The 13945-nt window shown below is 41.9% G+C and overlaps 1 long non-coding RNA gene across 2 annotated transcripts in view; it reads right to left on the bottom strand.

The window, feature by feature from the left end:
* Nucleotides 1-13945, bottom strand: part of LOC106003545 — a 40840-nt gene that overhangs the window by 23104 nt on the left and 3791 nt on the right. Inside the window, exon 1 of one of the 2 annotated variants that reach the window (XR_001176095.2) lies at nt 917-973. The exons of the other annotated variant lie outside the window; for it this stretch is intronic. This is a non-coding gene — a long non-coding RNA (uncharacterized LOC106003545). Of the gene's footprint in view, nt 1-916; nt 974-13945 lie in introns of those variants that run through there. 2 annotated transcript variants of the gene reach the window in all.

The raw sequence follows: 13945 nt of genomic DNA, 5'->3' as shown, positions 1-13945 counted from the left end.
AGGGAAGCAGGAACTCACCTAGAAGAACTCCCAATGGCCAAAGCCGGAAAAATCAGAGCAACAAAATAAATAATGCAGTCGTAGATTATAACCCAAAATATAAAATAAAAATCTGTAGTGCCATACTGATATATGATTGGATAAGTAAATAAAAGAGAAAAGACATGTAACCCAAACAAAAGAACCCCAGCTAATTTATATAGATACTTCCTCCTCAAGGAGGTAGAACTTAACCCTTCATCCCTTTGAGTGTGGGCTGTGTCTAGAGGCTTACTTTAAAAGCATATGGAAAAGTATAAGAAAGTAACTTCACAGCAGGGGAACCTGGCCCTGCAAGGGCCAGATGAGTAAGATTAACATCTTCAGTGATAAATCATGTTGACAGGATATGTTCTTGATATGATGTTCTAAGGAAGACCCTTCACCTCTGTGGTCCTTCCTCTCCAAAATCCATAACCCTCACATTAGAAAAACATCATCACACAAACCCAAAGTGAGGGAAATTCTATTAAGTATCTGAGCAGTATTCCTTAAAAGCATCAAGGTCATCAGAAGTAAGAAAAGTCTAAGAGGCTGTCACAGTACAGAGGAGCCTAATGAGACATGACGACCACATGCAGTGTGGTATCCTGGATGGGATCCTGGAACAGAAGAAGGACATCAAAGGAGAACTCAACTGAAACAAGAATACTGTATGGAGTTCAGTTAAGAGCGACACATCAGTGTTGGTTCCTTAGGTGTGAAGGATGTCCCATGACAATATATATACTATGTGGACAGTAGGGGAACCTAGAGCAGACTTCTAAGAATTCTCTATATTAGATTTGCAAAATTTGTATAAATTTGAAACTATTCTAGAATTTAGAATTGATTTTTAAAAAAAGAATTAGAAGTGTATTTTTATATAAATACATACTTGAGGGGCGCCTGGGTAGCTCAGTGGGTCAAAGCCTCTGCCTTCGGTTCTTGTCATGATCCCAGGGTCCTGGGATCGAGCCCGCATCGGGCTCTCTGCTCACCAGGGAGTCTTCTTCCTCCTCTCTCTCTGCCTGCCTCTCTGCCTACTTGTTGTGATCACTGTCTGTCAAATAAAAAAAAAAAAAATCTTAAAAAAAATACATACTTGAATCAGAATTCCTATAGAGAAGGTAAAGAACAGAATCAAGTAAACACCAAGGTGAATATCATTTTCATATTTTGGCAATACAGCATAGTGGATAAAGCATTCAAGCTTAGGTCCCCACAGCTGGGTTCAAATCCCAGCTCTCTCACTTATTGACTATGTAACCTTAAGTGAGTTATTCAATCACCCCGAAACCCGGTTCCCTTATGTGTTACCTATGGATAATAAAACTGAATATGCACTTCTCAGGGTTATTCTCATATATGAAAGCATTAAGCATAGTGTCTCCTGTATGATAAGTGTGCTGGCTACAATTATTATATTGCATTTAAACATTTTAAAATTAATTTTGATTCTTTAAGAGAGCGGAGGGGGAGAGGCAATGGGAGAGGGAGAGAGAGAATCTCAAGCAGGCTCCACATCCAGCATGGAGCCCCATGCAGGGCTTAATCTCAGGACCCCAAGATCATGACCTGAGTTGAAATCAGGGGTCAGATACTTAACCGACTGAGCCACCCAAGCACCGTTATTATATTGCATTTAAATGCAATTATTATAGTGTATTTATTATTACTATTGATTCAAAAATATTTAAACTCTCAGGGCTCCTGTCTGGCTCAGTTGGTGGAGCATGTGACACTTCATCTCAAGGTTGTGAGTTCAAGCCCCATGTTAGGTGTAGATATTATTTTAAAAAATTAAAAAAAACAACAACACTTTTTTTAAACAAACAAAAAACACTTTTTTAAAACCCCAGAATATCTACCAGAATATTACTTTTAAAAAATTAAAAAAAAAAAAAACACTTTTTTTAAACCCCAGAATTTCCACAGGGAAAAACCATTCTTGGCTGGATCTTACTCCTTATCTAGTTGATGAATGTCTTAGAGCTGCTCCCATTCAGCCAGCATTCCAGACATTGACCAGACCAGAGTGTGCTCCGGAGCTGAGCAGGATTCTAGGAAAGCCCTGATCCAGACCCACCTCTCTGACTGCGTGGGAAGCCAGAATTCGCCTGGAAGTGCTCATTCCCAGGAATGGGTGCTTTCCCCATTTCCTTAGGAAGTCTGAATGTAATTGAAGTATTTGTTTCAATGTGTGGTTGTGCTGGGAGAAAGGCTGGTTATTTGAAACAAGTCTAGCTTTTGCTAGGGAACAAAGGAAACAAGTTTGGGATGACGTATTCCTGGTAGTAAATACATCAGACCCAATATCCTTTAGTTGTTCTCATCCTAGGATCCTGACGTTCCTTATGTCGCATCGGTCCCGAATGTGACACAGGAAGCTGAGTCATACAATCTAATATTGTGCCCGGCGAATGTATCTCTGAAAATCAAGTTATACCGCGAAGTCTTAGCAACCCAAGTCTCTGCACAGCAGACTGTTCACTTCAAATGCTTAACACAGCCAGATTAATCCTTCTAATGGGTTGTTTCTGACTGGAATTTACCAAGACAAAGTGGCTTCTTCTATATCACAAGAACGTACTAATGTTTTTGTGATATAGAAGATTTTCCAACGATCTTATCCTTTCCGTATATGCCACCCAGCCCCCCCACTCAGAAAGCAGTCATCTGAATTGTCCTCAGGCTCTACCCTCATCTCTTCTCTCCGCACGTCTGTCACCTATTAATAACTGTCTCTGGTAGCATATCTGGAAGGTATTTCGACTCCGCTGAGATGCTGAGAAGCCATATTTCTTCACTACAGAGAAAAAGAAACCACAACTGGTCATCGCCATGACTCACGCAGACTTCTAGCACCACACCCGAACAGCGCGATAGGACTCAAAACGTGGTCAGGGTTAACCAAGCAAGTAAAAGCCATCACACAGAGCACGATTTTGTGTATCAACATGTACCTAATGCCGACTCTCTTTGGTCACCTTTTGTGATCTACTTGTTACAGATCATTTCACATTACATAGTTAATGGTGTTGGGCCTAGTTCTGTTTTTGTTTCTTTCTCTACATGTCTGCTGTTTCAGGCTCAGATTGGCACAGGAGCACGATGTACTCTTTCTGAGACGCTCTTGCATGGCCTGCGAGCTCATCAAATGTCCAGATTTACTTTCCTTTTGTTGAGAAAGAGTATCACTTTGGCTATAATATTCAAAGTTATTTGGGGGCACTTGCATAATCCTGATTTTTTGATCCACTAATTTCTGGAGAAGGGAGAGTTGAGAGCTCACACCAAGGACCATTTGGAACATTCTCCCAACCCATTCCAGTTCTTCTTCTCCTCTGGAACAGAATCCCAGGGGCCAGCAGGGCTCCATGACTTAGCCCCTTCCTCCTGCTCCACAGTTGACTGGACCAAAGGTAGACCTGACCTGAACTGACGCAAATGGGTTTGCCTTCCTCAATGGGAGGTGGGGACCAGATAAAGAAATTAAGAGGGAGATAGATTAAAACTTCCTAAGTGGCACAGCTGTGACATGGAGCATGCAGACGAAGGATTCACTGTGGGAACTGACACTGCAGGAAGCCAGCCTACAGAGAGGGTTGGGGCAGGCCCACAAGGGAAGTGGAGAGGTGAGACTGAGACGGAGGAAGGCCGGCTTGCTTGCAGCCCTCTAGCAATGAGTTGCCCTCTCCAGTGAGGTCCAGCTGCATTCAGCCCTAGTTCTTGGAGGTCCCTATATCCTTGGAACTGACATCCCTTCTTTCTGTTTTACCTAGAACAGTGGGCTTTTTCTCTTGCTTAACAACATAAGAGTCTTCACAAATTCAGAGCATAACTAGAAAACACCTCCTCTCACTACCACACATCACTTTCACCAATTCTCCTAATGGGGAAAGGCATCTCCATTTGGCTGTGGGCTACCAGTCAAATCCTTTCCCCCTGTTGGTGTTCAGAGGAGGGGAAGAAAAGTTGTCCTAAACCTTCCCTTTGCCTGCCTGTCTTCTCTCAGCCTTATGCACCCATCTCCACAGGAAGCCACTGTTTCCCCCACAAGAGGTCTTCCCGCGCCCACCATGCATGAACCATGCATGGTTCTCCGTTCCTAGTAGTTTTGCCCATTGTCGTTCTTGCTGTAAGGTCTCATCCCCTTAATATCTAAATCCTGCACACTCTCCTGGGACCAGCAAAACCCCACATACTGTGAGAACTGGCCAATCACTTCCCCACATTTTTCTCTTCCTTTTCCAATCTCTTTGAAATATTTCTACTACATATTTACTGTCCTTGAAACATGTTCAAGATGCTAGTTGTGTGGAAAATGTGTTTTCAAAATAACATGTACATTACAGAGCTCCCTATAGAGCTGTATATCAATAACTTAACTGTGTGTTCAGATTGGGGAGTAATTTTATCTCAGTTTTATTTTCCTGGTTTATGTTTTCTTAGTTTTTTTTTTTAGATTTTATTTATTTATTTGACAGACAGAGATCACAAGTAGGCAGAGAGGCAGGCAGAGAGAGAGAAAGAAGCAGGCTCCCCGCTGAGTGGAGAGCCCAATGGCGGGCTCTATCCCAGGACCCTGGGATCATGATCTGAGCCGAAGGCAGAGGCTTTAACACACTGAACCACCCAGGCGCCCCTGTTTTCTTAGTTATTTTTATAATAAACACAAGACATAAAATAAAAATAATATGAGGAAAAGTCTAGGCTCCTTGATCTGGCTTTTGGGGACTTCCATAATTTGAGTCCTCTTGAATCATTCTCATTTACTGATGTTAGCTTCCATTTTCAAATACATTGCAACATACTTGAAAACTCAGGTCCTACTTTCTTATTTTTTCTTACTCTTCATTTTTCTTGTCCCTCAATTCTGATATAACAATAAGTTATTGATTAACTTATTCTTGATAACATCGGGGTAAAGTTGTACAAAAGCTTATACTATGTATAACTGTGTACACTCCTTTTATTTTTTTTTAAGATTTTATTTATTTATTTGACAGAGAGAGACACAGCGAGAAAGGGAACACAAGCAGGGGGAACGGGAGAGGAAGAAGTGGACTTCGAGCCCGCAGAGCAGGGAGCCCAATGCGGGGCTCGATCCGAGGACTCTGGGATCATGACCTGAGCCGTAAGCAGACTCTTAACTTTGCCACCCAGGGGCCCCCAACTGTGTGCACTCTTTTTTTTTTTTAATTAAATTTATTTATTTTCAGCATAACAGTATTCATTATTTTTTCACCACACCCAGTGCTCCATGCAATCCGTGCCCTCTATAATACCCACCACCTGGTACCCCGACCTCCCACCCCCCACCACTTCAAACCCCTCAAATTGTTTTTCAGAGTCCATAGTCTCTCATGGTTCACCTCCCCTTCCAATTTCCCCTAACTCCCTTCTCCTCTCTAACTCCCCATATCCTCCATGCTATTTGTTATGCTCCACAAATAAGTGAAACCAGATGATAATTGACTCTCTTTGCTTGACTTATTTCACTCAGCATAATCTCTTCCAGTCCCGTCCATGTTGCTACAAAAGTTGGGTATTCATCCTTTCTGATGGAAAGTGTATATGGACCACATCTTCCTTATCCATTCGTCTGTTGAAGGACATCTTGGTTCTTTCCATAGTTTGGCGACTGTGGCCATTGCTGCTATAAACATTGGGGTAAAGATGGCCCTTCTTTTCACGACATCTGTATCTTTGGGGTAAATACCCAGGAGTGCAATTGCAGGGTCATAGGGAAGTTCTATTTTTAATTTCTTGAGGAATCTCCACACTGTTCTCCAAATAGGCTGCACCAACTTGCATTCCCACCAACAGTGTAAGAGGGTTCCCCTTTCTCCACATCCCATCCAACACATGTTGTTTCCTGTCTTGTTAATTTTGGCCATTCTAAATGGTGTAAGTGTGTCTGTTCATATCTTCTGCCCATTTTTTGATATGATTGCCTGTTTTGTGTGTGTTGAGTTTGAGGAGTTAATTATAGATCCTGGATATCAACCTTTTGTCTGTACTGTCATTTGCAAATATCTTCTCCCATTCCGTGGGTTGCCTCTTTGTTTTTTTGACTGGTTTCCTTTGCTGTGCAGAAGCTTTTCATTTTGATGAAGTCCCAAAAGTTTATTTTTGCTTTTGTTTCCTTTGCCTTTGGAGACATATCTTGAAAGAAGTTGCTGTGGCTGATATCGAAGAGATTACTGCCTATGTTCTCCTCTAGGATTCTGATGGATTCCTGTCCCACATTGAGGTCTTTTATCCATGAGTTTATCTTTGTGTATGGTGTAAGAGAATGGTCGAGTTTCATTCCTCTACATATAGCTGTCCAGTTTTCCCAGCACCATTTATTGAAGAGACTGTCTTTTTTCCACTGTATATTTTTTCCTGTTTTGTCGAAGATTAATTGACTATAGAGTTGAGGGTCCATATCTGGGCTCTCTACTCTGTTCCACTGGTCTATGTGTCTGTTTTTATGCCAGTACCATGCTGTCTTGGTGACCACAGCTTTGTAATAAAGCTTGAAATCAGGTAACGTGATGCCCCCAGTTCTATTTTTGTTTTTCAACATTTCCTTAGCGATTCGGGGTCTCTTCTGATTCCATACAAATTTCTGGATTATTTGCTCCAGCTCTTTGAAGAATACCGGTGGAATTTTGATCGGAATGGCATTAAAAGTATAGATTGCTCTAGGCAGTATAGACATTTTAACAATGTTCATTCTTCCAATCCAAGAGCATGGAATGGTCTTCCATCTTTTTGTGTCTTCTTCAATTTCCTTCATGAGTGTTCTGTAGTTCCTCAAGTACAGATCCTTTACCTCTTTGGTTAGGTTTATTCCCAGGTATCTTATGCTTCTTGGTGCTACAGTAAATGGAATCGATTCTCTAATTTCCCTTTCTGTATTTTCATTGTGTGCACTCTTGAAAGATACAATATTTAGCCTTTCATTTTTGGAGGCCCTGTGACCACCATTTCTGCCCCCAGCTTTTTTCCTCTGCAAGTATCACATATTATATTTTCCCTTTTGTCATTTTAACACAAACGAGATGATCATGTGTCCAAATCATGCTGGTCCAATGTGAATGTTAATGTAAACAAATGGTAAGAAATTCATTCCTTCGGGGATTTCGGCTGAATGCTGTAGTCAGCAGGCTCTGTGACATGGGGTATTTAAGTGGAGGCTTCGGAGAGGAGTCACCTAAACATGTATTTTCCTCTTTGTCTATGACCATGGGCCAGTTGGATCTGTAGCTGATTTATAATTAAGTACCATGGATTACTCAGTTCAGTCTTCTGTTTGTGTGTCTCCTCCAGGGTTTTAACTGAGCACTGTTTAATACTTCAACTAAAATGATATGAAATCAACTATCTTTGCTTGAAATAGCTCTGTGACCCATTCACTTTGATTATCAAACAAAGCAAGAGGAAACATTACAACCAGAAATGGAGGAGACTTCAGGATTGCCTAGATCTTGCATGACTTGAATCGTGTGTCTTCTTACGACTGTCGCTGACAGTGGTCATGTGACCTCGGGTCAGGTGACTGTAGCAGGTAGGATTCTATATTGCTGAAGTGCATGGCCTCTAGCCTCAGTTAAATATAGGTCTGAATCACAGCTCTGATACCTGGCTGTGAGCTCTTAGGCAATTTGCGGAATCGCTCTGAGACTCGGTAAACTGAGCCTACTAATCTGTACCTTGCAGGGCTATTATTTTTAAAAAGTAGGTTACAGTGACCTTCTGATCTTTGCACAGATTAAACATATGTCTTTATTTTTCTCCCTCCAGAAACCCCACTAAAAGGAGAGCAAATGAATTTAAAACAAATAGGCAAGTTATAAACCCCTGAGGCTAAAAGAATGGAACAGGAGACCATAAGGAGATCTGAGACCCACCCATTCATGGACAATGGCAAGTGGAAATGGAATCCGATGGAAAGTGACTCTCACAGCCTGTGGAGGGGCACCCTGCAGGCCTGCAGAGAAATTACTGTCCAGTGGGCCAGGCAGAATGTCACTTTGTAGCTTCAGGGTTTAGAGCTGGGGCAGGGGCTGAACAGAGGGAGGCAGGGGAAATCACAGGTGGTAGTTAGTGACTCAGGTCCTTTCTTCTACCTCACACAGTGCAGTAACTACACCTTTCCAACCTCAGATAAGATGGGAGACTCACAAAGAGGACACTGGAGAGAGGATAAGAAAATTAGAGGATCAATTCACGACTTGCAACAGCAGGGAGATAGAATCAAATAATATAGTTCTCAGGACACTTCAGACACACTTATCCACTGGCCTCAGACTGACTTATCAAGGCAGAAACCAAGGTGGCAAAGGTGGCTTGATCTAGGCCACAGAGCAGATCAGGAAAAGGACTTGAGATATTTGGCCCCTAGACTTCAAGATATTTAAGAGACATGACAAAAAATGGATTCTGGGAGAGGCTACATTCCCAGTTCCAGGCACCAGTGACCTTTCAAGGGAGAAGAACTTTAATCATGCCTATTGAAACAAAGTGTTGCAATATCAGACAGCCTCTAAGGTCAGGAATACACAGTGAAAGAAACAGTAATGCATTGTCCTTGCCAGCAACCAAGGGCTACAGGGGGATGTGAGGCTTGCTGACATGAAACACACAACTGTTTTTAAAAACAAATCAAGCAGCATAAACCCGAAACTTCTATCAGCTTTATTTTTTTTTTAAAGATTTTATTTATTTATTTGACAGACTGAGATCACAAGTAGGTAGAGAGGCAGGCAGAGAGAGAGGAGGAAGCAGGCTCCCTGCTGAGCAGAGAGCCCGATGCGGGGCTCGATCCCAGGACCCTGAGATCATGACCTGAGCTGAAGGCAGAGGCCCGACCCACTGAGCCACCCAGGCGCCCCCCAACTTTAAATCCTGTTAGAAACTGTATAAGATTCAACTGTACGAAATTGCTACCGCTGTAGGTTAGACATTTTGAATATAGGCAGTTTCAGATGGTTCCACCTACTAACCAAAGTAGAGGGGCTTCTTTCCCTATGATTGGCTGTTTCTATAGCACAGACTTTCCTGTACAGAGGTACCAAAAACTCCTGCAACAAAAATATGAATACCATGCGCTGACACTCTTCTGGGCCCTGGGGATAGCTCAGTGAGCAAGAGAGGTGAAGTCACTACTGGGTGAGTCAGACTTGGCTTCACAGGGGATTCCCACAGCCAGGGGCTGCAGAGCTAGTCTGACCTGTGATGAATTCCTTGCTCTGTGCTCTGTGAGACCATGAACAAGTGTGTGTGTGTGTGTGTGTGTGTGTGTGTTCTTTCCCAGGTTTGCAGGGCAGAGAATAAGTACCCTATAATTTGTAACTGTTACAATTATGAACACTTATTAAAGAAAATCTCCTTCAAAGATTTTATCATTTAAATAAAAATAAAATAAAATATTCTAACTTAAGTGCTAATGCTTCAATACACAGTGAGAAATAAATAGGTTTATTAGGTCAGGAGCATAGACTTGACAACATAGGACCTTTGTGGGCCAAGGGACGGTATTCTGGAAGAGTTATCTTGGAAAGGCCAATGAGGAGGTGAGTCTTCAGGTAAACTCTGAAAGTGACTTTTGAAAGAGGGGAAGAAGAAACAACTTTCATAAAAGCATCCAAAACCATGCTCCTGGGAAATATAACCTAAAAGGTAGATTAGTCTTCACAGAGAAAAGTGTATTTTTAGGCTTTCTTCCTAGGAATGTTGTGAAAACACAATCTAAATCGAAAAGGTAGTTACTCTTTCTAGATTAAATGTCACAGTCAGAATTCACATTCGCCAGGGACGTTTCTTAGTATAGGAGGAAACTGGAGAAGGCCTGAGCTCACTTTGAACTGGGGTCTTTTTTTTTTTAAGATTTTATTTATTTATTTGACAGAGATCACAAGTAGGCAGAGAGGCAGGCAGAAAGAAAGAGGAGGAAGCAGGCTCCCCGCTGAGCAGAGAGCCCCATGCGATGCGGGCTCAATCCCAGGACCCCGAGATCATGACGTGAGCCAAAGGCAGAGATTTTAACCCACTGAGCCACCCACGTGCCCCATGAACTGGGGTCTTTTATATTTGTGTCTTACTAGTCCCCATTATGAGTGTTATTAGTTTGCTAGAGTGGCCACAATTTTAGCTAAGACTGGCCTAGGACAATAGAAATTTATTGTGTCACATTTCGGAAGGCTACAAGTCCAAACGCAATGGGTCCGCAGGGCCATGCTGGTTCTGAAGGTGTTGGGGGAGCAGCCACTTGAGGCTGCTGTCCTAGCTTCTCCGTAGCTCCTTGCCTTACAGAAGCATATCTATATAAGGCATTCTCCCTGTGTGCTCATCGATGTCCCAATTTCTCCTTTTTATAACACCCATCACACTGTATTAAGGACCACCCTAATAACCTCAACTTAACTAGATTATTTCTGGAAAACCCTATCTTTAAATAAGGTTGGATTCCGAGATATGGGGTTAAGACTCGAACATACCTTTTTTGGAGGAACCCAACTAACCCTTAACACTGAGATAAAGGAAACCGATCTAAAGATAAAAAGTGATTTTTGGCTAGTATAGCATAAAGTGATAAGCAAAGGAGCTTGTTTGCAATTCTCACCACAGAATTATGCCGATTGAAGTAACAAGTGTGGCCAATGCCTTTGGAGTCCAAACTGCATCTAATTAACAAACAACATATAATGAAACCAGAAGGGTACCGTTGAGCCTGCAGTATGGAGACCTGAGCCGTGAACAGAGTTGTTGACCTTCCTTCCTAGTTCTGTATATGGCACGAGGCAGCAACAAACCACCCAATGCGGTTTAAAAAGCAAAGTTAAAAATTCTAGGAATTCTGGGGGGGTGGGGGGCTCCGTTGGCTAAGCATCTGCCTTTGGCTCAGGTCATGATCCTAGAGTCCTGGAATTGAGTCCCGCCTGGGGTTCCCTGCTCAGCGAGGAGTCTGCTTCTCCCTCTACCCCTCCCCCAATTTGTGCACTCGCTCTCCCTCTCTTTCGCAAAAATAAATAAATTGTAGAAATTTAAGTGATACGGTTTAATCTGTAAGTTATACATGCACCTAATATATATTTATTATCTAGAACTGCATTGAACAAAAAGGACTTTGTATGTGTTTAAAAAAATTGAGTAGAATAATAAAAAAAGACAGAAGTGAAAGGTAACTCTTCTCTCCACATCCCTAGTTCTCCCTAGTTCCTCCACAAAGGCAACCACTACTTGTAATTTTTTGTGTATCATTCCAGAAATAGCCAGCAGAACAAATACATATGTGGTTATATAGAAAGTTCATAAAATAATATATTTTTTAAAGATTTATTTATTTATTTATTTATTTATTTGACTGAGATCACAAGTAGGCAGAGAGGCAGCAGGGGCGTGGGGGGGAAGCAGGCTCCCCGCCGACCAGACAGTCTGATGTGGGGCTCGATCCCAGGACCCTGAGTCCATGACCTCAGCAGAAGGCAGAGGCTTTAACCCAGTGAGCCACCCAGGCACCCCGGAAGTTCATAAAATATATATCTTTTTTATTTTTTCATAATACTAAAATGCTATCTATGGATTCTTCACACTGCCTTTGTCTTTTTAAAGATTTCAGAGCACACACAAGCAGGGGAGAAGGAGAAGCAGGTTGCCTGTGGAGCAGGGAGCCTAATGTGGGGCATGATCCCAGGACCCTGGGATCATGACCTGAGCCAAAGGCAGACGCTTAACTTACTGAGCCACCCAGGCACCCCAAGTTTCTGTCTGTACAGATTTGCATATTCTGACATATCATATAAATGAATAAAATATAACATTTTATAACTGACTAGAATTATTTTTATATTCTCCAGGTACACTCTGAAGAACAGATAGCTGAAGTATCTTAGATTCACTTTTACCACTCCAGATATTAAATCACTCATGTAAAAATATAATCTCAATCCCCCACCCCATGGCATCATATATCTCACCCATATGCAAACATTCCACTCCAAATTCTATGACAAATTTTGTTTTGTATATAGCAAAGAATAAATACGGGGAAGTGGTTAGAAGCACTAAACCACCTGATTTGAATGTTAACACTGTCACTTAGCAGCTGTGTAACCCAGGATAAATTGTTCAACCTCTCTGGGCCTTAGTTTCCTCTCCTATAACAGGAGGAAAATAATGTTTCCTACTTCATGAGGGTGAAATGAACAAATGTATGCAAATATATTCAAAGTCTTTAAAAACTTAAAAGTTTCTGGGGCAGTTGGGTGGCTCAGGTGTTAAGCGTCTGCCTTCGGCTGAGGTCATGATCCCAGGGTCCTGGGATCGAGCCCTGCATCAGGCTTCCTGCTCAGCGGGAAGCCTGCTTCTCCCTCTCATGCTCCCCTTGTTTGTCCATCAAATAAAAGAATAAAATCTTAAAAAAAAAAAAACAGTGAAAAGTTTCTAATACATAGTTGTTCTAATACATAGTAATTACTATATATATATTTTTTTTAAGATTTTATTTTTTTATTTGACAGAGTTCACAAGTAGGCAGAGAGACAGGCAGAGGAGGAAGCAGGATCCCTGCTGAGCAGAGAGCCGGATGCGGGCTCGATCCCAGGACCCTGGGATCATGACCTCAGCTGAAGGCAGAGGCTTTAATCCACTGGGCCACCCAGGTGCCCCTACTATATGTTTTTATTTATTTACTGTCACTATCAGCTGTGAAAGCCATTCAGTAGAATTAGTACCCTGGCGTGTTTACATAGTTCTCCTGACCTTCTAATCCTACATAACCAGAGACCATTTCAATTGCAAGTGTCCTTCTAAATTCCCCAGTCTATGTCTTTCATCTTTTGAAGAAGGACGTTTAGCCTAGAAAGAAACCAACAGTGTGTTCTTCTTATGCACCCATAAATGTTTATTGAGGACATATTGTATGCCATGCACAGCCTCAAGTTCTGTGAATAAGACCAAATGACCCTTTCATCAGAGTCTAGCAGTGGGTGCAGATCAACAGTCTGACAGGGACCAAAGAATGTGTTAGTATGCACAACGATTTCCCCTCAGGACCCTCCAGGAAGAATGACATAATTGCAGAAGGAGATGAGAAAAAGAAACAAGACAAGATAACATCTTCTGATTGTTTTTCGGGGAGTTTATAGAAGAACTTTTAGAGCATGGGGGAGATAATGGAAGTAGATAAAAAGAGAAAGGACTTCTAAATGTTTTGCTGAGCGTTCTCATTGTGTGCCCACTCGGGCATTTGCATTTTCAATTGCAGTATGAGGACTGCCCTAAATATCGAAATGTTTTTAGTTACTTTTGGGATACCAGACTCATGTTTCTTTAAATATAAACTGCATTTAGGATTAGACCATGAGTATCTTGGACTTTATATGGACAACAGAGAATTGCAATAAAATGCAATGCTGTGGAAAGTTAGCCCTTTGGGAAAGGAAAGGGAAGAGAATTCCAGGCGGTGGATGAGCGAAGGCAGAAAGGGGAAGAGCCCAGAACGTTCCAGGATCTGAAAGCAGGAGGGCAGGGCTGGAGCACAAGCACACGAAGGCATAAGGCATTAAGGGCTGTCCAGGACAAATCCTGCAGGTCCTAGGGGGACGTAGTAAGGGATCTGAACTTCATCCTGTTGGACGTAAACAAGCAAGAGAGATGATTCAGATAGCACTAGTTAGTTGTTGGCCCTAGGAATACACTGACTCAGAATTGAGCTCTCTTCATGCACCCATGGACAGCCACAAACTTACAGGAAATTAGTAAGGAAAGCAAAAGACTTCCAGCTTATAAAAAGGCTTATAGCTTTCTAGCAAATAGGGGTGATTTCCACCTACTTCCTTGTTTGCTGCTAGACCTATACATCAATATTTTTTTCTTCGTTTTGCTTTAAAAGCACTAGACAGAATTAGAAAATTTAAAAAAGTGTTTTGCC

Source organism: Mustela putorius, unplaced genomic scaffold (genome assembly GCF_011764305.1).
Source record: "Mustela putorius furo isolate JIRA1106 unplaced genomic scaffold, ASM1176430v1.1 tig00537350_pilon_pilon_pilon, whole genome shotgun sequence".
In the NCBI taxonomy this organism is placed as follows: Eukaryota; Metazoa; Chordata; class Mammalia; order Carnivora; family Mustelidae; genus Mustela; species Mustela putorius.
The sequence above is the reverse complement of the archived record's forward strand: the minus strand, read 5'-3'. Positions and strand labels throughout refer to the sequence as shown.